Raw genomic sequence first — 21,942 nt, forward strand, 5'->3', positions numbered from 1 at the left:
CGAATGCACTGTACATGGGGTTCAAGTAGCTGTGAATGCTCATGTCAGAGAGGCTTTCCTTAGAAGCTCTTCCTGATCCACACTTTATGGGTGGTCAGTAATCATATGGCTCTGCACAGCTGCCCCCACCAAGAAGACCTCAGGGACTAGATTACAGACAATTAGTACAACTCCACCAGGTCCACTTATGCAACTCTTCCCTTTGTAGACTAATGGCCACAACTGTTTGGGAAGTTATTTTTAAAGTGTGTCAGTGTAGTGTGTCTTGGCCCTGTTGCTAATGTGTAGATTTATCCTCATTAAGGTTTGGATCCCATGTGGGGTGATACCCCCCCCCCCCCATGGCGCACCTCAACTCCAACATTTTCGGGCACCATTTAAGAGTGTGAGGATCTTGAGGTAGAGGAGAGGGGGGGGGGGTATAAGGACAGGGGTGCAAACACTGTAACTGCCACCAGCTGTGGCAATAGAACACAATTGGCAATTCACTTCTTATGCCCCTGTTGTCATAGCAATGGGTGAAAGGGAGGGCAAAGGGGTCATTTTGCTGAACTTCGGGGTCCTCGGCAACCCACTGCTGGACGGTGAGCATCGTCTTCTAGTCTCAAGATGCACGGGGCAGGAAGTTGGGGGACTGTTTTCTTGGCCAAAGGCTACAACCTTTTCCTGTTGTTGGTCTGGTCACTGCATGCTCAGGCCTGGAGTCGATGGGCCCTGTGTCGGTTACCGTGCTCATTGTCAAAATATAGTGTCAACGCTACAGTATGAGCCGCACAAAAGCTGAAACTGGGAAAGCCCATGTGTGCATTACACTCTTAGAAATCAAGGTGGAACCAAAAAAAGATTATTGAGAGCGATGCCATAGGGAACCATTTTAGGGTATCTGAAGAGCCATAAATGTGATGGTGCTTTGAAGAACCATACAAAAATCCAAAATGAGAAACGTTTCAGCTCTCCAGGACTGGAATTGAATAGTCCTGCTGAAGGGTTTTAAGTCTTATTTGCATATATCCCAGGGTGCATTTTGAGTGAATTTTAGAGTTAACAGTGCCACCTAATACTGTGTTTGTTGCATTCATTTTCAGTTCTGTGACTTTCGCCAAGTGAGATCCTAGGTGAATAAGGGTGTCATTAAAAAGTTATTATTTAAGACAATACAATACATTTTTTCATAAGGCCTTCTTTTGGGGGCCTGGTTTTAGCCTAGCACAGTGACCTGAAACTCGTCGTTTACAGGCAACATCAGGCTTGGAAGTCACATTATGCTGGCTCGCAAAATGATGTGTAATTCCTATTCAGCCAAAGTGTGGATATCCAACATTATACATTTTTATTCACCCGCAACTTGCATTCGAAATGACTGTCAGGGTCCGTAAAAATAACATATGAGAACGTCTTAAATATCTAAACTGGAACAACCGTTTCAATAGCGGGTGCAATAAGTCCAGGTAACAGATTGGAATAGTTTAGAGAAATGTACAAGACTAATTAGTCTGTCAATATACACGCAAGAACATATGTATCAAAAACTACAAATTCTAAAAAAATCAACCTGCGATAGTGCATGCTGAGAAATATGATAATGATGGGCTTTTGGTTCAATTCTGGTTATTAACACCGACACTGAGCTTCTTTTACACCACTGCATATTGAATCATCATGATGATGTGGTTGTTGACACTTTGCTTCTTGAAAGTCCAATATCTTTCAAACTTGACTGCTGACACGCAAAACATTTTGGGACTGTATCAACAGTGAACTAATGACAAAAATTACCAAAATATTGTTTTTTTGAGAGGAGTTTTCCTTATCAGGTAAGAGATCTCCAAGGAACCTTAAGAGCTGAGGAAGAACCATTTAAGAACCTTCATTGTTTTTCAGTGTAGGGAAAGGGGAGGGGTTACTTAAAAACAAAAAAACATGGTATAGTTTTTTCCAAGACCCAGAGTTCTCTCTGAATAAAATGATTACTGCTTGTTCTTATCTGCTCTGGAGATTCTAATGTGAAACATAACACTAATTTTTTTAAGTGCTTGGTAAGCTAGTTGTTGAAGGAACATGTTCTCCTAGATAGCATTCATCACATCAGAAGACAATAAAAAAACTTATCAGCATTTTAACTTCCATCTTGAGAAAAAAGTTGTTCAGAGGGATAGGAATTTGGACACCGGTAATGTTAAGTAACAAGAACAGCCACATCTGAATTGTTGCGTCACTTGTTCTTGAAATGACAAACAGCAGAGGACAAAATTACATGGCCGCTTCCACTGACAGTGTTCCCCCCATACTTCTCAAAATATCGGCCTAACTACAGCCTCTGTCGGAGGCCTGTCATTTCCTCCACTGAAACAGGCCTAGAGCTAGTGACTGGCAGCTGTGTGTGTTCCCTAGCATGTGCTCGGACTCATCCAGGTAACCTATGCAATCCCTCCTCAGGGATGTTCAGCTGACATTTTAAAATCCAAAAACCCTTCCAGCAGCTCACTCACCTTATTACTCCAGCCAAACTGTCACACCTCGGCTGTTGCTACAAGTCTGACGTGATGACTGGTTTCCCACGGCAGGTGTCTGACAGGGTGATTAGTCAAAGGGCCAATCCCTGGCTTCCCAGGCTGAGAGCTGACCTGTGCTGCGAAAGCGGGTGTGTCTGTGTAAACCTCTGGGTACAGTAGTCACCTGAGGGCTGCCACTCAGTCACACATCATAGTGCGGATGGAGCTCTGTGCAGTTAAACAGCTACGGGTCAATGCCAATGACCAGGCAAGGGTAATTAAGAGTAACATGAGCCTGCTCTCCTCTGGGCCCGGACAGTGCTAGCTGCTAGTGGTAACAAGGCTCACAGGGCCAAGCAGGGGCTAAAAACCACCGCAGTGTATATGTAAGTCATTGGGATGTGTGTGGCTTTGGCTGGGCCCCGGGCCTAATCTACGGGCTTGCTCCAGTCAAGCACTTTCAGCTGTGGTGGAGATGGAGCGTGTGTTTTTTCCCCTCCACTCTGCGGCTGGTGGTTTACGTTTGGCAAGGCTGGCTGCAGAGACGCTGGCTGTAGTCCTGTGATATTTCAACATAGTGGAATGAATGATATTCTAACTCCGGGGGCCAGAGATTCCTCTCTTTAATCACCATTCCTGCTGTTCATTTTGATCTCGCTCTGTACTTTGAGGTGCATATTAAAAAGCTATATCTAAGACCATATGGACCTGTTAGAGTAGTATCGTTGCATGGTGAAATATCTAGCCTTTCCTCTCCTTCAACGCCTGTCCTGGACAATTATCCTACCCTCTTTCCTCCTTGAACAGCTATTCAGCAGCTTCAGCGCAAGCAGGTCAGTCGTTGAAACAATCCTAAACCATATTACGACTTCTGTTTGGCTTCCCTCTCCTGACCTAGAATGGAATGCAGGATTCTCTGGCTAGTTTTGACTATTGGGCTTGAAAGCCTCTACATGGTTAAAGCGCCAGTCACCCATCAGACATCTGAAGACCGCCTCTGGCCCAGCTTCCTGCTAGCTTCCTGTTTCTACCCAAGATTCACTGGAGTGGAGCGTCATGGGATGGTATTACATATCAGCTATATCTGAACTCCAGAATGTTCTGTGGAATCACTTAGTTTTTAGCTGTCTGCTGCAAATTCCGTCTGGTCGTCAGAGTCAGACTGGGTCGGATGCGTCAATGTGACCTGCTGGGCCTTCAACAGTAATGATTTGGGAAACAGTTCCACATGGCTGTAGTGTGTGATTATTATCAATGAAAAAAGTATAGGATTATTGGTATTGCAATAGTAAATCAAAGACGACATAACAGATCAAGGAGCACAGAATATGGTCATCGTGTGGAACTACAGTAGTTTGAGCTGTGCTTATTTTATTGACAAAGCACTGTAATCATGTGACATTCTGCGACTCCTAGCGTGGGTATCCACTCCGATGTGTTACTGGCTCCTCATTTGAACGGAATGTTAGCAGAGAAAATGGGACTCAAAAATGTCTCATCTGTGGCACCAAAGACTCACATGAACGGAGCAAACATGACATTTCTCTTTACCTTCCCAAAATAAACCTTGTGCCCATGCAGACTGGTAAACTCCTGGTCAGTCTGATCCTTTTCAAAGCAGGGATGCTGTTTGTTTGTGTTGAAGTCAGATGTGCCTTTGGAATGTCTTACACTTCCCCTCCTCGACCCTTTCTCCCCACACACTCATTATGCTTAGTGGGTCTCAGGGCCATTGCACGTGTTTGTGTTCAGTTGTGCATGACTGAATGTGCTTGAGTGTCTACGCGCATACAGTGTCCAGTACGACAGAGTGTGCAAATATGGACCTCTTAAAACGTGGGTCTTTTGTAACACAATGTTTCATTGTGTAACGTTGGTCGTTGGAATGAGGTGAGGACCAAAGCGCAGCGTGTTACGTGTTCATCATATATTTAATAAACCGAGAACACTAAACAAAATAACAAAAGGAGAAACGAAACGAAAAAGTTCTGAAAGGTGACATACACATAACAGAACATAATCACCCACAACTCAAAGGCTGAAACTGGGCCACCTAAGTATGGTTCTCAATCAGGGACAACGATTGACAGCTGCCTCTGATTGAGAACCATGCCAGGCCAAACACAGATATCCCAAATCATATAAAAAAAGAACATAGACAACCCACCCAACTCACGCCCTGACGATACTAAAACAAAGACATAACAAAAGAACTAAGGTCAGAATGGGACACATTGGAGATCTTTAAAGCATTCCAATGAGTGTGTAGTTCTGTGCATGTGCACACACAACAACAGTGGCTTGGCTCTGGATACCAAACCAACTTATGTCTCAGAATGTGTGGCTTCTGTACACTTGAGCAAGATCCTTCACCAGCACTATAGAGCAGACCTCAGGTGTGGGAATTAATATTTGTAAACCCCCCCAAAATTCTGGGTTGTGCTGCAAAACTGCATGCTATTGTTTGGGAAAAATCATGGCAATTTAGGGATATGAGGCAATTTAAGCTATGTGGGAATTTCAAATGTGTTAAAATTCTCATGTAGAATGAAAAGCTCATATGATTAACAATACATTTTTTATCAGATTTCTATTTATTTTGTACACAGCTGTTAATTGGTCACCACTCTATTATAAAGGAGTAAAGACAAGTACAGTAAAATGACAAGTAAATACAAAACTGTGACTGATGTTACTACTGTGTAAGTACAGGTAGGCTATAAGAGCAACTTAATGTTAAATGCTCCTATAGTGACCGTAGTCAAATTAATTCAATGGAATGAACTGTACTATTTCTATAGGCCAAGGCCACACTATCATTTTTACTAGGTGAACCCACAAATGGTTTCCTAACGTGTCCAAGACAACCTTCTGTGTTGTTGGTAATTAAACACCTGTCCAGATGTCAGTGTACATCAGTTGACTATGGGAACCCCAGGCTATGAGTGAGGACTCACATCATTTCACATAGCTTATGTTGCTATGTCTGAACTGTGACTGACTCACACCGTATTAGGGTGATTTTGCTACTATAGGCTTTTATGTGTTTCAGGGGTAGATTCTCTAAAACGACGTTGGAGGCGGCTTATGGTAGAGAAATGAACATTCCTTTTTCTGGTAACAGCTCTGTTGGACAATCATGCAGTCAGCCTGCTCCCTCAAAACATGTGACATCTGTGGCACTGCACATTTTAGAATGACCTTTTATTGTCCACAGCACAAAGTTCACCTGTGTAATGATCATGCTGTTTAATCAGCTTCTTGATATTCCATACTTGTCAGGTGGGTGGATTATCTCGGCAAAGGCAAAATGCTCACTAACAGGGATGTAAACAGATTTGTGCTAAAAATGTGAGAGAATAAGCTTTTTGGCGCGTTCTGACCTTTATTTCCTTTGTTTTGTATTTATTTTAGTATGGTCAGGGCGTGAGTTGGGTGGGCAGTCTATGTTTGTTTGTATATGTTTTGGGGGTATTTCTATGTTTCGGCCTAGTATGGTTCTCAATCAGAGGCAGGTGTCATTAGTTGTCTCTGATTGAGAATCATACTTAGGTAGCCTGGGTTTCACTGTGTGTTTGTGGGTGATTGTTCCTGTCTCTGTGTTTGCACCAGATAGGACTGTTTAGGTTTTCACACATTTATTGTTTTGTTAGTTATTTCATGTCTAGTTCCTTTATTAAAGAACATGAATAACCACCACACTGCATTTTGGTCCGCTTCTCCTTCACCACAGGAAAACCCTTACAGAATCACCCACCACAACAGGACCAAGCGGCGTGGTAACGGGCAACAGCAACAGTGGTGCAAAGAGGAATGGACATGGGACGATGTATTGGACGGCAAGGGTTGCTACACCTGGGAGGAGATCCTGGCGGGAAAGGATTGCCTTGCATGGGAACAGGTGGAGGCAGCTAGGAGAGCAGAGACAGTCGGAGAGAGGAGCCGGCAACATGAGGGAACACGGCTGGCAAGGAAGCCCGAGAGGCAGCCCCAAACATTTCTTGGGGGGGGCACACAGGAAGTGTGGCGAAGCCAGGTCGGAGACCTTCGCCAACTTCCTGTGCTTACTGGGGGGCAAGAGAGACCGGGCAGGTACAGTGTTATGCTGTGAAGCGCACAGTGTCCCCAGTGCCGGTGCATAGCCCGGTGTGGTACATTCCAGCTCCGCGTATCGGCCGGGCTAGAGTGTGCATTGAGCCAAGTGCCATGAAGCCGGCTCTACGCATCTGGTCTCCAGTGCGTCTCCTTGGGCCGGCTTACATGGCACCAGCCTTGCGCACGGTGTCCCTGGTTCGCCTGCATATCCCAGTGCGGGCTATTCCACCTCGCCGCACTGGCAGGGTGACCGGGACCATTCAACCGGGTAAGGTTGGGCAGGCTTGGTGCTCAAGATCTCCAGTGCGCCTGCACGGTCCGGTCTATCCGTCACCACCTCCACGCACCAGCCCTCCAGTGGCAGCTCCCCGCACCAGGCTGTCTCTCTGGCTCATCCTTACAGAGGCTCCCGCCTCTCCAGCGCTGCCGGAGCCTTCCTCCTCTCCAGCGCTGCCGGAGCCTTCCTCCTCTCCAGCGCTGTCGGAGTCTCCCGCCTCTCCAGCGCTGCCAGAGGCTTCCTCCTCTCCAGCGCAGCCGGAGTCTCCCGCCTGTTCGGCGCTACCAGAGCTCCCGCCCCTCAGTCCAGAGGCACCAGAGCTACTCAGTCCAGCGCTGTCAGAGCCTTCCTCTCCAGCATTGCCAGAGCTTCCCGTCTGCCCAGCGTTGCCGGAGCTTCCCGTCTGCCCAGCGCCATCTGAGCTTCCCGTCTGCCCAGCACCATCTGAGCTTCCCGTCTGCCCAGCGCCATTGCCGGAGCTTCCCGTCTGCCCAGCGCCATCTGAGCTTCCCGTCTGCCCAGCACCATCTGAGCCACCCGTCTGTCCAGCGCCGCCTGTGCCGCCAGTCTGCAAGGGGCCACCAGTGACACCAGTCAGCCAGGGGCCGCCAGTGCCGCCAGTCAGCCAGGGGCCGCCAGTCAGCCAGGGGCCGCCAGTGCCGCCAGTCAGCCAGGGGCGCCAGTGCCTCCAGTCAGCCAGGGGTCGCCAGTGCCGCCAGTCAGCCAGGGGCCGCCAGTCAGCCAGGGGCCGCCAGTCAGCCAGGGGCCGCCAGTGCTGCCAGTCAGCCAGGGGCCGCCAGTGCCGCCAGTCAGCCAGGGGCCGCCAGAGCCCCTCAGCCCAGAGCCGCCAGAGCCCCTCAGCCAAGAGCCCCTGCCCCTGCCCCTCAGCCAAGAGCCCCTGCCCCTCAGCCAAGAGCCTCCGCCCCTCTGTCCAGAGCTTCCGTCCCTCTGTCCAGAGCTTCCGCCCCTCTGTCCAGAGCTTCCGCCCCTCTGTCCCGAGCTGCCCCTCAGTCCAGTGGGGTCATTTAGAGGTTCACCGTGGTTAGGAGGCCACGGAAGCAGACAATAAGGCGGACTAAGACAATGGTGAGGTGGGGTCCGCGTCCTGCGCCAGAGCCGCCACCGCGGACAGACGCCCACCCAGACCCTCCCCTATAGGTTAAGGTTTTGCGGCCGGAGTCCGCACCTTGGGGGGGGTACTGTCTCGTTCTGACCTTTATTTCCTTTGTTTTGTATTTCTTTTAGTATGGTCAGGGCGTGAGTTGGGTGGGTAGTCTATGTTTGTTTTTCTATGTTTTGGGGGTATTTCTATGTTTCGGCCTAGTATGGTTCTCAATCAGAGGCAGGTGTCATTAGTTGTCTCTGATTGAGAATCATACTTAGGTAGCCTGGGTTTCACTGTGTGTTTGTGGGTGATTGTTCCTGTCTCTGTGTTTGCACCAGATAGGACTGTTTAGGTCTTCGCACATTTATTGTTTTGTTAGTTATTTCATGTCTTGTTCCTTTATTAAAGAACATGAATAACCACCACGCTGCATTTTGGTCCACTTCTCCTTCACCACAGGAAAACCCTTACACTTTTTGTGCTTATGGAACATTTTTGGGATCGTTTATTTCAGCTCATTAAACATGGGACCAACACTTTACATGTTGCGTTCATATTCTTATAGTTAAGGGCCTAATGAATTGATTTCAATTAACTGATTTCCTCATATGAAATGTAACTCAGTAAAATCTTTGAAATTGTTGCATGTTGTGTTTATATTTTTATTCAGCATGTACTGTATATAGTGTTTATTTACAGTCGGGCCTCAACTTACTATTGAGAGTAAAAATAGTCGCTAACAGTCATTCAATTAACAATGTTTTGATTGGTAGTTAGTCTAGCCAGCCTAAACAACAGTACTTTCCCTCTTTTCAACGCTTTTCTGTCAATATTTTTTAATAAACTGAATCAGAATTGTTGGCGCAAATGCCAGCTTGCCACACGTTTGCCGGTGGCCCTGCTGTGCCGATCTCTGCAACATGGATAGATAGAAATCACCACATAATGCTACAAATATAGAAACATATCCTATATGCATGTTCTATTATCTCAACATTTCAAGTTAGTATTTTGAAATGTTAAGTTAGTGTCTAAAAATGTCAACTTAATATCGCACATTTTTTGTTAGTATCTGGAAATGTTGAGATAGTATCTGGAAATGTTGAGTTAGTATCTAAAAAAACAAATGTAGATAGCATCTCAAGATTTTTCGATAGTATCTTGACTTTTTGAGACGGTATTGATATTTTGTTTGCGTGGGCGGAATGGGCTTGCCTAGCCAGGAGTTCTTCCAGGACCTGATTAGAAAAAATGATCTGATTGGAAAACCTCTGTCTATCAGTGTATCAGTGTTCTGTTACTTGTCATGTGTCGTGTTTCCTTGTGGACGCCCTGGAAGAGTAGCTGCTGCAAATAATATACACATGTGTATAAAATACACATATTACATTATAAATAACCTATTATATTGAAACATTACATTCTAAAAATGTTTTACAGCAGATGTATTACTATGTCATACCCTCCAACCAAGGCCCAGAGTTTTACCTGGTTAGGTTAGCCTACCAGATCAGGAAAATCTCTTGGTTACACCACAGAACCCCCCCCCCCCTCTCTGGGATGCCACCTCTGAAATCGCCTCACAAGGTTACAAATTAAAGAAACATATCTGTATGATCTACTGACAGGATGTTTACATACTATCTAATAATGTTGACGTAGTACCTTAACATTTAGACTTATGTACCTCGCAATTTCAACTTTATATCTGAAAACGTTGACTTGTGTATCTCAACAATTTGAGATGATATCACAACATTCTGACGTACATAAATGTCTCTCGATTTTTTTTGCGCCTGAGTATTTTTCTCCGTTCATACAGGAGTAATAAAGTACTAGTGCACTACTTTTGTGGGGGGGATTTTTTTTCAATACATATCTTTTTATATGAATTATTTGTGTATTGTGATGTATCAGGGCTCAGTACCCTTAATTACCGCGGCTATTCACACAGGCCTACTGTTAGACACTATAATACTAATAGTGTATGTGTAATGTAGTACTGGTAATCAGAGACCTTCGCGACGCCTTTTCAAGGAGGAAAGAAAAGGAAAACCATATACGTGCATGAGTTTTCAGAGGCGGTGGGAAATCGGTCTTTTCCTCGGACTCTGGGGGCACTTTTATCAAGTGCTGGGTGATATACGTTGGGGAGACCTAGAGCTGCTTTGATGTGTCACATTTTCCCCGGATTGTCATACAATTGCGAACGCTCGCATGATGTGAAACCGTTACTTTGTGACGATGATCGATCAGGCGAAATAGTGATTCAAGCCAAAGGGGATGGTCCTTGGCGTCAAGCAACAAGCGAGGCTTGTGCCAAGAAGGGGGAAGGTCAAGAATTGAAAGCGGGGTTTCATTTCTCGTTTTTGGGGGGTCTTGTGTACCGAAGACACCGAAATCAAACTGTTTTCCTGTGAGAGAAAGGCGTTATCCACCCCAAAGCGTCCGGACTGTGTGATAAATCAACAACATAGTAGAGTGACAAGGCACAGGTTGAGTCAAAGGAGTTTATCGGAGTGCGGTTGGAAGAGGAACACTGATCAAGACAGCAGCACAGCAGCATATGTATTCATGTCTCCTCTCAACACACCTGTAAAGGTAAGTTTATGCTCTCTATAATAATGTATTATTAGATGATAATGCCAAGTGATTTATTTCGTGTCACCTCACTGAATGACAACGTCGCATGATTAACACCCCTGGACAAACCTATGATAAAAACATGTTTATGTTTTTTGTTTCTCTGTTTTATATGAATGTTATTAATAGCTATGTGCATACTCTATCCTCTCAATCTACATACTTTAAGCTATGTAGGCGTATTGTTTCATATTGATAATGGCACGTGTTTGTCTGCCACAAAGTGAATGGGGATAGCCTTTGTATAGTAGATAAGACACAGATAATGCCGTATATGTATTACTGATCATATAAACGATTTACTGGTGCAATAATAACAAACTTTCCGAGCCTGTCAAACAAAACGAATGAATGTGACTGATCATTTTGCGGCCGCGTTGAGTCATTGATAGCATATTCTAATGAGTACGCAGAGACGTGATCAAAAACCCACAGTTGAAATCAAAAATGATTTATTTGGCCACAGTAACATTTCTGTAGTTATTCACCATAATCTTCACCACAATTTAAAGTGTTTAATAGAGTATTTATTTGCCGGTTTTGAAAGCCTGTCCCCGGCGCTCTTGCCAAAACCGCACTGTAGCCTACAGTACTGCATGCAAGGGAATGTCCAAGATCTCACTCAGAGATGCTGAAGCAATGTTTTCATTGCAGACTTTTTGGTCTGGTTTCATGGACTATAGATTAAGCCTATAGTCCTGGACTGAAAAGCATGTTCCTTAAAGTAGCTCAGGAGGGCCCTTCTTGCTCAAACAACATGAAGTCCTCCAGCAAATCAGCTGGAAAGTCATCTATCCAGAGTGGACAAATAAAACATCTCAGTATCCCTTATGATCTTAATTAAAGCCATAAAGATTATCTTAAATTACTAGAGGGGCCGTGTCATAATATAACGGGGCAAAAATGTCAGCCATCTTGTTCAGGGAGAAATCCAAAACCAGTCTCATTGCTCAGTGCTTTTACACCTGCATTGTTTGCTGTTTGGGGTTTTAGGCTGGGTTTCTGTACAGCACTTTGAGATATCAGCTGATGTACGAAGGGCTATATAAATAAATTTGATTTGATTTGATTTGATTGCAAATGAATGGCAGTAGAGGCTTTTGTGATGCATTTCCTGCTTTTATTTATGCAGGAAAATAAAAGTAAGGCATGTGATGTATCAGAAATTGTGTGATAGAACTATAGCCAACCTAAAATATTGTCATATAATTATGAATACAGTTTATACAGTTGTTATACCAATTTTCTGTATAAATAGCCTCTAAAATATATAGCATAGCATTGCTGGATGCTTGTTTCTGCTTGTCTTGAAGGGCATTCTAAAGCGGCCATTATTTCCCTATAACAGATGGTATATTAGCACTGTATAATTCAATGGCTGTAGTTCATTCATACTGTACATGTTCTATGTTAGAGCTGCTTTTGAAAGCAAAAGTCAAATTTAAAACGTTATTGGCATTGTTGAATTCGATTTTCATAATAGTGAGCTAGGACTGAGGATTTGGTTAGCTAAACAATCAAGTCTATTTGTTTGGTTACGAAGCCAACTACTGTAGCTATCTAGTAAACTTGCCTTCTACTTCAGTGGGTGTTGGACACATTTCTACCTGTCCTCCCCTTGTTCGGGCTGCATTCGGCGGTCACCGGTTTTCTAGCCATCGCTGCTCCATTTTTCATGTATCCATTTGTTTTGTCTTGTACCCTGCACACCTGGTTTTCATTCCCCAATCAATCTACATGTATGTATTCCTCTGTTCCCCATCGTGTCTTTGTGTAAGATTGTATGTGTTACGTGTATTTTGTCTATTGGTGGTTTTGCTACGCCCCAGACATCTGTCTATGTTCCGTGTTTTGGGCACGTTGTTTGTGCTTTTGATATTTTACCGGAATAAAGTGTGCGCCTGTTCACTTCACTCTGCTCTCCTGCACCTGACTTCGCCTCCAGTACACATCAAGTGACACTACCGGCAAGTGAACAAATGTCTAGCTGCAAATGTGTTAAATTATAGCCATGGTATAAAAGGGATAATCAGTTTAGCGCTCTATGTGTTCTCTGGAAAATAATGCAACTCTTTGGAAGGTTAGTTCCACTCCGCTAGCAAGTCGTTGAACACACCTTCTACGTCGTTCATTCTTTTCCATAGAGCGCATAGCCCCTCGTTGATTATCCCTTACGTAAACAGACCACAGACGTCTCAAATGTTGTTTTATTGGAAAGCTGTGAGTCCTATTATATGATACAATATCATTGCTTGTTACATTTGTAATAAGCACTCAACTGAATTGAGTCAGAGTATGGCTGTGGAGATTGACTGCATTGTTTAAATAGAATGTAGGCATATTGGCAGTTGATTTGAAAAATGTATCATTCCTCTAAAACTTTCAGTCTAGCTAACACACATACAGTGCAGAACTTTTATTCATATTCATTGTTTTACACAATATCTTATAGCAGCACTGGAAAACCATGGTTGACCAACTCCCTGACCAACATGGCTGACCTTGGGACCATCATGAGAAGGTTCATGGCCATTCTAGTATTCTAATTCCTAATTGAGCACCCCTCCCCATTCCCTCTCTTGGCCCTTGACAGCATATTCGTCATGGGAGAGATCATGGCAGAAAAAGAGAGTGACGATTGTATTTGTGTAGTAATAGTTTAATCTGAAACAATCACAGTCATCCCTGGGTATATTTTCAGTTGAAGCCGGAAGTCTACACCTTAGCCAAATATATTTAAACTTTTCGCAATTCCTGACATTTAATCCTAGATAAAATTCCCTGTTTTAGGTCAGTTAGGATCACCACTTTATTTTAAGCATGTGAAATGTCAGAATAATAGCTTTTATTTCTTTCATCACATTACCAGTGGGTCAGGAGTTTACATAGACTCAATTAGTATTTGGTAGCATTGCCTTTAAATTGTTTAACTTGGGTCAGATGTTTCGGGTAGCCTTCCACAACTCTCCCACAATAAATTGCTCCTGACAGAGCTGGTGTAACTGAGTCAGGTTTGTCGGCTTTTTCAGTTCTGAACACAAATGTTCTATAGGATTGAGGTCAGGGCTTTGTTATGGTCACTCCAATACCTTGACATTTGTCCTTAAGCCATTTGCCACAACTTTGGGGGTATGCTTGGGGTCATTGTCAATTTGGAAGAACCATTTTCAACCCAGCTTTAACTTCCTGACTGATGTCTTGAGATGATGCATCACTATATCCACAGAATTTTCCTACCTCATGATGCCATCTATTTTGTGAAGTGCACCAGTCCCTCCTGCAGCAAAGCACCCCCACAACTTGATGCTGCTACCCCGTGCTTCACGGTTGGGATGGTGTTCTTCAGCTTGCAAGCTTCCCCCTTTTTCCTCCAAACATAATGATGGTCATTATGGCCAAACAGTTCTATTTTTGTTTCATCAGACCAGAGGATATTTCTCCAAAATGTATTATCTTTGTCCCCATATGCAATTGAAAACCGTAGTCTGGCTTTTTTTTAATGGCGGTTTTGGAGCAGTGGCTTCCTCCTTGTTGAGCGGCCTTTCAGGTTGTGTCGATATAGGACTTGTTTTACTGTTGATATAAATACTTTTGTACCTGTTTTCTACAGCATCTTCACAAGGTCCTTTGCTGTTGTTCTGGGATTGCTTTGCCCTTTTCGCACCAAAGTACGTTCATCTCTAGGAGACAGAACGTGTTTCCTTCCTGAGCGGTATGACGGCTGCGTGGTCCTACGGTGTTTATATACTTGCGTACTATTGTTTGTACAGATGAATGTGGTACCTTCAGCCATTTGGAAATTGCTCCCAAGGATGAACCAGAATTGTGGATGTGACGCCCTGACCATAGAGAGCCCCTGGTTCTCTATGGTGTAGTAGGTCAAGGCATGACTATGGGGTGTTCTAGGTTATATATTTCTATGTTGGTGCTCTTGGTATGGTTCCCAATTCGAGGCAGCTGACTTTTTGTTGTCTCTAATTGGAGATCATACTTAAGAGTTCCCTGTTCCCACCTGCTTTGTGGGATATTGTTTTTTGAGAGAGTGCATGTTGCACCTCAGTACTGCACGGCCATTGTTTGTTTTAAGTTTCACTTAACCTGTTGCGGCGAGCAATCCCGTATCCGGGAGCGTAATTATAGCCTCAAGCTCATTACCATAACGCAACGTTAACTATTCATGGAAATCGCAAATGAAATGAAATAAATATATTGGCTCACAAGCTTAGCCTTTTGTTAACAACACTGTCATCTCAGATTTTCAAAAAATGCTTTTCAACCGTAGCTACACAAGCATTTGTGTAAGATTATTGATAGCTAGCATAGCATTAAGCCTAGTATTCAGCGGCAACATTTTCACAAAAACAAGAAAAGCATTCAAATAAAATCATTTACCTTTGAAGAACTTTGGATGTTTTCAATGAGGAGACTTTCAGTTAGATAGCAAATGTTCAGTTTTTCCAAAAATATTATTTGTGTAGGAGAAATCGCTCCGTTTTGTTCATCACGTTTGGCTAAGAAAAAAACCCGTATCCGGGAGTGTAATTATAGCCTCAAGCTCATTACCATAACGCAACGTTAACTATTCATGAAAATCGCAAATGAAATGAAATAAATATATTGGCTCACAAGCTTAGCCTTTAGTTAACAACACTGTCATCTCAGATTTAAAAAAATGCTTTTCAACCATAGCTACACAAGCATTTGTGTAAGAGTATTGATAGCTAGCATAGCATTAAGCCTAGCATTAAGCCTAGCATTCAGCAGGCAACATTTTCACAAAAACAAGAAAAGCATTCAAGTAAAATCATTTACCTTTGAAGAACTTCGGATGTTTTCAATGAGGAGACTCTCAGTTAGATAGCAAATGTTCAGTTTTTCCAAAAATATTATTTGTGTAGGAGAAATCGCTCCGTTTTGTTCATCACGTTTGGCTAAGAAGAAAACCTGAAAATTCAGTCATTACAACGCAAACTTTTCTTTTCCAAATTAACTCCATAATTAACTCCATAATATCGACAGAAACATGGCAAACGTTGTTTAGAATCAATCCTCAAGGTGTTTTTCACATATCTATTCGATGATAAATCACTCGTTGCAGTTTGGTTTCTCCTCTGTTCAAAATGGAAAAATGCACGCACCTGGAGATTACGCAATAGTTTCGACGGAGGACACCGAGCGGACACCTGGTAAATGTAGTCTCTTATGGTCAATTTTCCAATGATATGCCTACAAATACTTCACAATGCTGCAAACACCTTGGGGAAACGACAGAAAGTGTAGGCTCATTCCTTGCGCATTCACAGCCACATAAGGAGACATTGGAACACAGCGCCTCCAAAATCTGGCTCACTTCCTGTATGAAATTTCATCTTGGTTTCGCCTGTAGCATTAGTTCTGTGGCACTCACAGACAATATCTTCTGTTTTCTTTCCAAAGCTGTCAATTATATGCATAGTCGAGCATCTTTTCGTGATGAAATATCTTGTTTAAAACGGGAAACAAGGACCAAGCAGCGTGCAACGATGGGGAAAGTAAGTTGGACCTGGGAGAAGATCATGGGAGGACACAAGACCCTTCCTTGGCAGGAGTCGCTGAGGTCGCAGGAAGGACAGCGACGACGCCGGGGACCACGGCCACAAAACCCCCAAGATTTTCTGGGCAGTGGAGAGTAACAGAGCCTGTTTGTGAGTCGGAGGAGGAATTTGATGAAAAATTCCAGAGAGAAGTGGTAGCGATGAGAAGGTTGCAGCACAGGTGTGCTGAAGAGCGTGACACCAGTCTGGTGCCATCTGCACTGGTTTCACGCATCTGGCCTCCAGTACGTCTCCCCAGTCCGGTACATCCTGGGCCAGCTTCCCGCACTAGCCCTGAAGTGCGTGTCACCAGTCCGGTGCCCCCTGTACTGGCTCCACGCATTAGGCCTCCAGTGCACATTCACAGTCCAGAGCTGCCGGCGACGGTTCACAGTCCAGAGCTGCCGGCGACAGTTCCCAGTCCAGAGCTTCCGGAGACGGTTCCCAGTCCAGAGCTTCCGGCAACAGTTCCCAGTCCAGAGCTCCCGGATACGGTTCCCAGTCCAGAGCTTCCGGAGACGGTTCCCAGTCCAGAGCTTCCGGCGACAGTTCCCAGTCCAGAGCTTCCGGCGACGGCCCCCAGTCCGGAATCTCCAGCAATGGTCCACAGTCCGGAACGTCCAGTCACGGCGTCCAGTCCCACTCCAGGGCAGGAGCCTTCCTTTGCGACGGTGCCCAGTCCAGTCACGGCGTCCAGTCCTGCTTCATGGCGGGAGCCTTCTTCTGCGCCAGTGCCCAATCCAGGCACAACGTCCAGTCCAGCTCCAGGGCAGGAGCCTTCCTCTGTGCCGGTGGCCAGTCCAGGCACGGCATCCAGTCCTGCTGCATGGCCGGAGTCTTCTTCTGCGCCGGTGGCCAGTCCAGGCACGGCGTCCAGTCCAGCTCCAGGGCGGGAGCCTTCCTCTGCGCCGGTGGCCAGTCCAGGCACGGCGTCCAGCCCAGCACCATGATGGGAGTCTTCCTCTGCGCCGGTGACCAGTCCAGGCACAGTGTCCAGTCCTGCTCCATGGCCGGAGCCCTCCTTTGCGCCGGTGCCCAGTCCAGGCACGGTGTCCAGTCCCGCTCCAAGGTCGGAGCCTTTCTCTGCACCGGTGCCCAGGCCAGGCCCGGCGTCCAGTCCCGTTACAGGGCAGTAGCCTTCCTCTGTGCCGGTGGCCAGTCCAGGCCTGGTGTCTAGTCCCACTCCATGGTGGGTGCCTAAATATGCACCGGTGGCCAGTCCAGGCACGGTGTCCAGTCCTGCTCCATGGCCGGAGCCCTCCTTTGCGCCGGTGCCCAGTCCAGGCACGGCGTCCAATCCCGCTCCAAGGCCGGAGCCTTACTCTGCGCCGGTGCACAGTCCAGGCACATCGTCCAACCCAGCTCCATGGCCAGAGCCATCCTTTGCGCCGATGCCCAGTCCAGGCACCGAGTTCAGCCCGCGTCATTGCCGGATCCAGGATCTGAACGGGGGCTACGACCGACCTGCACCGGAGCCGCCACCGACACTAATCACCCCCCCCCCCCACCCTCCCCAGTTGGTTTCAGGTTTTGTGGCCTGAGTCCGCACCTTTGGTGGGGGGGGTTACTGTCACCTGACCATAGAGAGCCCCTGGTTCTCTATGGTGTAATAGGTCAGGGCGTGACTAGGGGGTGTTTTAGGTTATATATTTCTATGTTGGTGCTCTTGGTATGGTTCCCAATTAGAGGCAGCTGACTTTCGTTGTCTCTAATTGGAGATCATACTTAAGGTTTCTCTGTTCCCACCTGCTTTGTGGGATATTGTTTTTTGAGAGAGTGCATGTTGCACCTCAGTACTGCACGGTCATTGTTTGTTTCTAGGTTTGTTTTAAGTTTCACTTAATAAAGATGTGGAACTCCAATCACACTGCGCCTTGGTCCGTCTCTCCACACGATCGTGACAGTGGAGGTCAACAATTTTTGGTCTTGGCTGATTTCTTTTGATTTTCTCATGATGTCAAGCAAAGAGGAACTGAGTTTGAAGGTAGACCTTGAAATACATCCACAGGTCCACCTCCAATTGACTCAAATGATGTCAATTAGCCCATCAGAAGCTTCTAAAGCCATGAATTAATTTTCTGGAATTTTCCAAGCTGTTTAAAGGCACAGTCAATTTAGTGTATGTAAACTTTTGACCCACTGGAATTGTGATAAGTGAAATAATCTGTCTGTAAACAATTGTTGGAAAAATGACTTGTGTCATGCACAAAGTAGATGTTCTAACCGACTTACCAAAACTTGTGGAGTGGTTGAAAAACAAGTTTTAATGACTCCAACCTAAGTGCATGTAAACTTCTGACTTCAACTGTATAGTCAAGGTGGATAAATTCATATCAGCCAGGTCTTTAGCAGGGATCAACTGGTTGGAGCTATTTTCAAAAACATCCCTCCTTCAATGTCACTCACTGCCAATATAAACGGACAAGTCATCCCCTGCAAACATGTTGTGCGCATATGCACCTATTCAATAGCAAACACAGATTATTCACTGGCACTGAACTGGACTGGAATAGAGTTACTTGTCTTCTTTGACAAGCCTTCTGAAGATCTTCGTTGGACGCTTTCCAAACGCGTAATTCATCCTTATTCTCTCGTCCAACACAGTCCGGACGAGACGAGCATTCGAGTCAAGTGGCAAACACTTGACAGGCAAGGCCTTTGGTGTGGCAATCTGAATAATTCCTCTCTCACAGCAAATCATCTATGAAAACACGCAGTGAACTGTGTTTTTCCTGTCTCTTACTTATTTTGAACATGGCCATGTAGCGCGATCGTACACATCATCTTGGGAGCTGGGCTGCAGCCGGAGTCTTGGGGGAGAAAGGGTTTTGTTTGGCTATTTGCACGATATCAAAGGGAAGAATGGGAATAGGAGTTGGTCATGGAATTTGAGCGGAGCAACAGGAAGCGTCCCAAACCCTCCCTCTCTGCCCTGAGTTTTTAGGCCCCTGCAGTCTGGAGCTTACATGCAGATAAGTCCTGTTTGCTTTCAAAGCTGGCATTCCGTTCCTTCCTCAGCCCAGTTCCAGCCTTTTTGAAATAGAAAACAGCCCCCTCTCTTTCAGCAACTTGTCCTGTCTTCGTTCCCCCTGACTCCCTAACTTCAGGAGTGTGAGCCCCTTCCCCCAAATGCTCAGAGGGAATAGGCGTAATCCCTGTATCCTCCTGGAGCACAGGTCTCCAGCTCCAGGAATTTGGAGGAGTTTGGACTGATGAGCTTCCCAGCTCTGTGCAACTGGGTCCCCCAGCAGAAGCAAAGAGACAGCCAGCAAACACCAGCAATGCACATCTGATTATACAGCACAGTCAGAAACCTGCACGCAACAATGTACTCTTAGTTTGGCCTCTAGATATGTATAAATTCAGTGATGTATGGAAACAAAAGTATGCGTGTGTTTTATTGGTCTATGTGGGTTTGCCTGCATATGATGAAAGTATATGTCTTTGAATGGCAAGATATGGTGATCTGTATTTTGGTCTTATGTCCTTTGAAGCAGACACACACGGCTCTGATTTGACGGTCACTTTTTAGGACTCTCTACATCTTAAATGAACAATAATTGTAGAGCATTTGGCTGGGGCAGAGAAAGAGCTACCATATTCCTCTGAGAAGAGCAGCCTCTACGCTGCTCAGAATTTAGCGGCGACAGTTTGAGAGAACGGGATACCACAATATTACGGACCTCACAGCTCACTTAGTGGCCTGTGGAGGAACAAGACCCTGGAAGCGTTTCAAAAGGCAAGAGGGGGAAAGAGAGGGAAAGAGAGAGGGTGGAGAGACATTTTTCTCCTCCCCCTTTCTCCTGTCCTCTCCTTTTTCTCCTCTTTCTCCTCTCAGCTCCTTTTCATCTTCTCCTCTCTTCTTTCTCCTCTATCTCCCGTCCTCCCCCTTTCTCCTCTACTCTTTCTCCTCTCCTCTCCTTTTTCTCCTCTTTCTCCTCTTTCTCTTTCTCCTCTACTTTTTCTCCTCTCCTCTCCTCTCCCCTATCTCTTCTCATCTCCTTTTCTCCTCTCCTCTCCTTTTTCATCTCTCTTCTCCTCTTTCTCTTCTCATCTCCCTTTTCTCCTCTCCTCTCCTCTCCCCTTTCTCTTCTCATCTCCTTTTCTCCTCTCCTCTCCTTTTTCATCTCTCTTCTCCTCTCCTCTTTCTCTTCTCATCTCCTTTTTCTCCTCTCCTCTCCTCTCCCCTTTCTCTTCTCATCTCCTTTTCTCCTCTCCTCTTTCTTCTCTCCTCTACTCTTTCTCCTCTCCTCTTTCTCTTCTCATCTCCTTTTTCTCCTCTCCTCTCCTCTCCCCTTTCTCTTCTCATCTCCTTTTCTCCTCTCCTCTTTCTTCTCTCCTCTACTCTTTCTCTTCTCGTCTTTCTCCTCTCCTCTCCTTTTTCTCCTCTCCTCTTTCTCCTCTCCTCTCCTCTTTCTCCTCTCCTCTCCCCTTTCTCTTCTCATCTCCTTTTCTCCTCTCCTCTTTCTTCTCTCCTCTACTCTTTCTCTTCTCGTCTTTCTCCTCTCCTCTCCTTTTTCTCCTCTCCTTTTTCTCCTCTCCCCTTTCTCTTCTCATCTCCTTTTCTCCTCTCCTCTTTCTTCTCTCCTCTACTCTTTCTCCTCTCCTCTTTCTCTTCTCATCTCCTTTTTCTCCTCTCCTCTCCTCTCCCCTTTCTCTTCTCATCTCCTTTTCTCCTCTCCTCTTTCTTCTCTCCTCTACTCTTTCTCTTCTCGTCTTTCTCCTCTCCTCTCCTTTTTCTCCTCTCCTCTCCTCTCCCCTTTCTCTTCTCATCTCCTTTTCTCCTCTCCTCTTTCTTCTCTCCTCTACTCTTTCTCTTCTCGTTTTTCTCCTCTCCTCTCCTCTTTCTCCTCTCCTCTCCTTTTTCTCCTCTCCTCTCCGCTTTCTCCTCTCCTCTCCTTTTTCTCCTCTCCTCTCCTCTTTCTCCTCTCCTTTTTCTCCCCTCCTTTTATCCTCTCCTCTCCTTTTTCTCCTCTCCTTTTTCTCCTCTCTTCTTTCTCCTCTCTTCTTTCTCCTCTCTTATTTCTCCTCTCTTATTTCTCCTCTTTCTCAACTTCTCCTCTCCACTTTCCCCTTTCGTCTTTCTCCTTTCGTCTTTCCCCTCTCCTCTTTCTCCTTTCCTCTTTCTCCTCTCTTCTCTCTCCTTTCCTTTTTCTCCTCTCCTGTTTCTCCTCTTTCCCCTCCTCTCTTCTTTATCCTCTTTATCAACTTCTCCTCTCCTCTTTCGTCTTTCCCCTCTCCTCTTTCTCCTTTCGTCTTTCCCCTCTCCTCTTTCTCCTCTCCTCTTTCTCCTCTCTTCTTTCTCCTTTCGTCTTTTCCCTCTCCTCTTTCTCCTTTCCTCTTTCTCCTCTCTTCTTTCCTTTTTCTCATCTCCTCTTTCTCCTCTCTTCTTACTCCTCTCCTGTTTCTCCTCTTTCCCCTCCTCTCTTCTTTATCCTCTTTATCAACTTCTCCTCTCCTCTTTCGTCTTTCCCCTCTCCTCTTTCTCCTTTCGTCTTTCCCCTCTCCTCTTTCTCCTCTCCTCTTTCTCCTCTCTTCTTTCTCCTTTCGTCTTTTCCCTCTCCTCTTTCTCCTCTCTTCTTTCTCCTCTTTCTCCTCTCTTCTTTCTCCTTTCGTATTCCCCTCTCCTCTTTCCCCTCTCGTCTTTCCCCTCTCGTCTTTCCCCTCTCTTCTTTCTCCTCTCTTCTTTCTCCTTTCCTCTTTCTCCTTTCTCCTTTCCCCTATCCTCTTTCTCCTCTCTTCTTACTCCTCTCCTGT

At 45.5% G+C, this 21,942-nt stretch overlaps 1 protein-coding gene across 3 annotated transcripts in view; it reads left to right on the plus strand.

Annotated features, from left to right (window-relative positions):
• The first annotated feature begins 9,990 nt into the window (after nt 1–9,990).
• Nucleotides 9,991–21,942, plus strand: part of LOC123992993 (pleckstrin homology domain-containing family G member 3-like) — a 61,695-nt gene continuing 49,743 nt past the window's right edge. Inside the window, exon 1 of one of the 3 annotated variants that reach the window (XM_046294707.1) lies at nt 9,991–10,570. The gene's annotated coding sequence lies outside the window, so the exon portion shown is untranslated. The remainder of the gene's footprint in view (nt 10,571–21,942) is intronic. The other 2 variants (XM_046294709.1, XM_046294708.1) reach the window with 2 other exon arrangements.

This window comes from Oncorhynchus gorbuscha, linkage group LG13 (assembly GCF_021184085.1).
Source record: "Oncorhynchus gorbuscha isolate QuinsamMale2020 ecotype Even-year linkage group LG13, OgorEven_v1.0, whole genome shotgun sequence".
Lineage (NCBI taxonomy): Eukaryota > Metazoa > Chordata > Actinopteri > Salmoniformes > Salmonidae > Oncorhynchus > Oncorhynchus gorbuscha.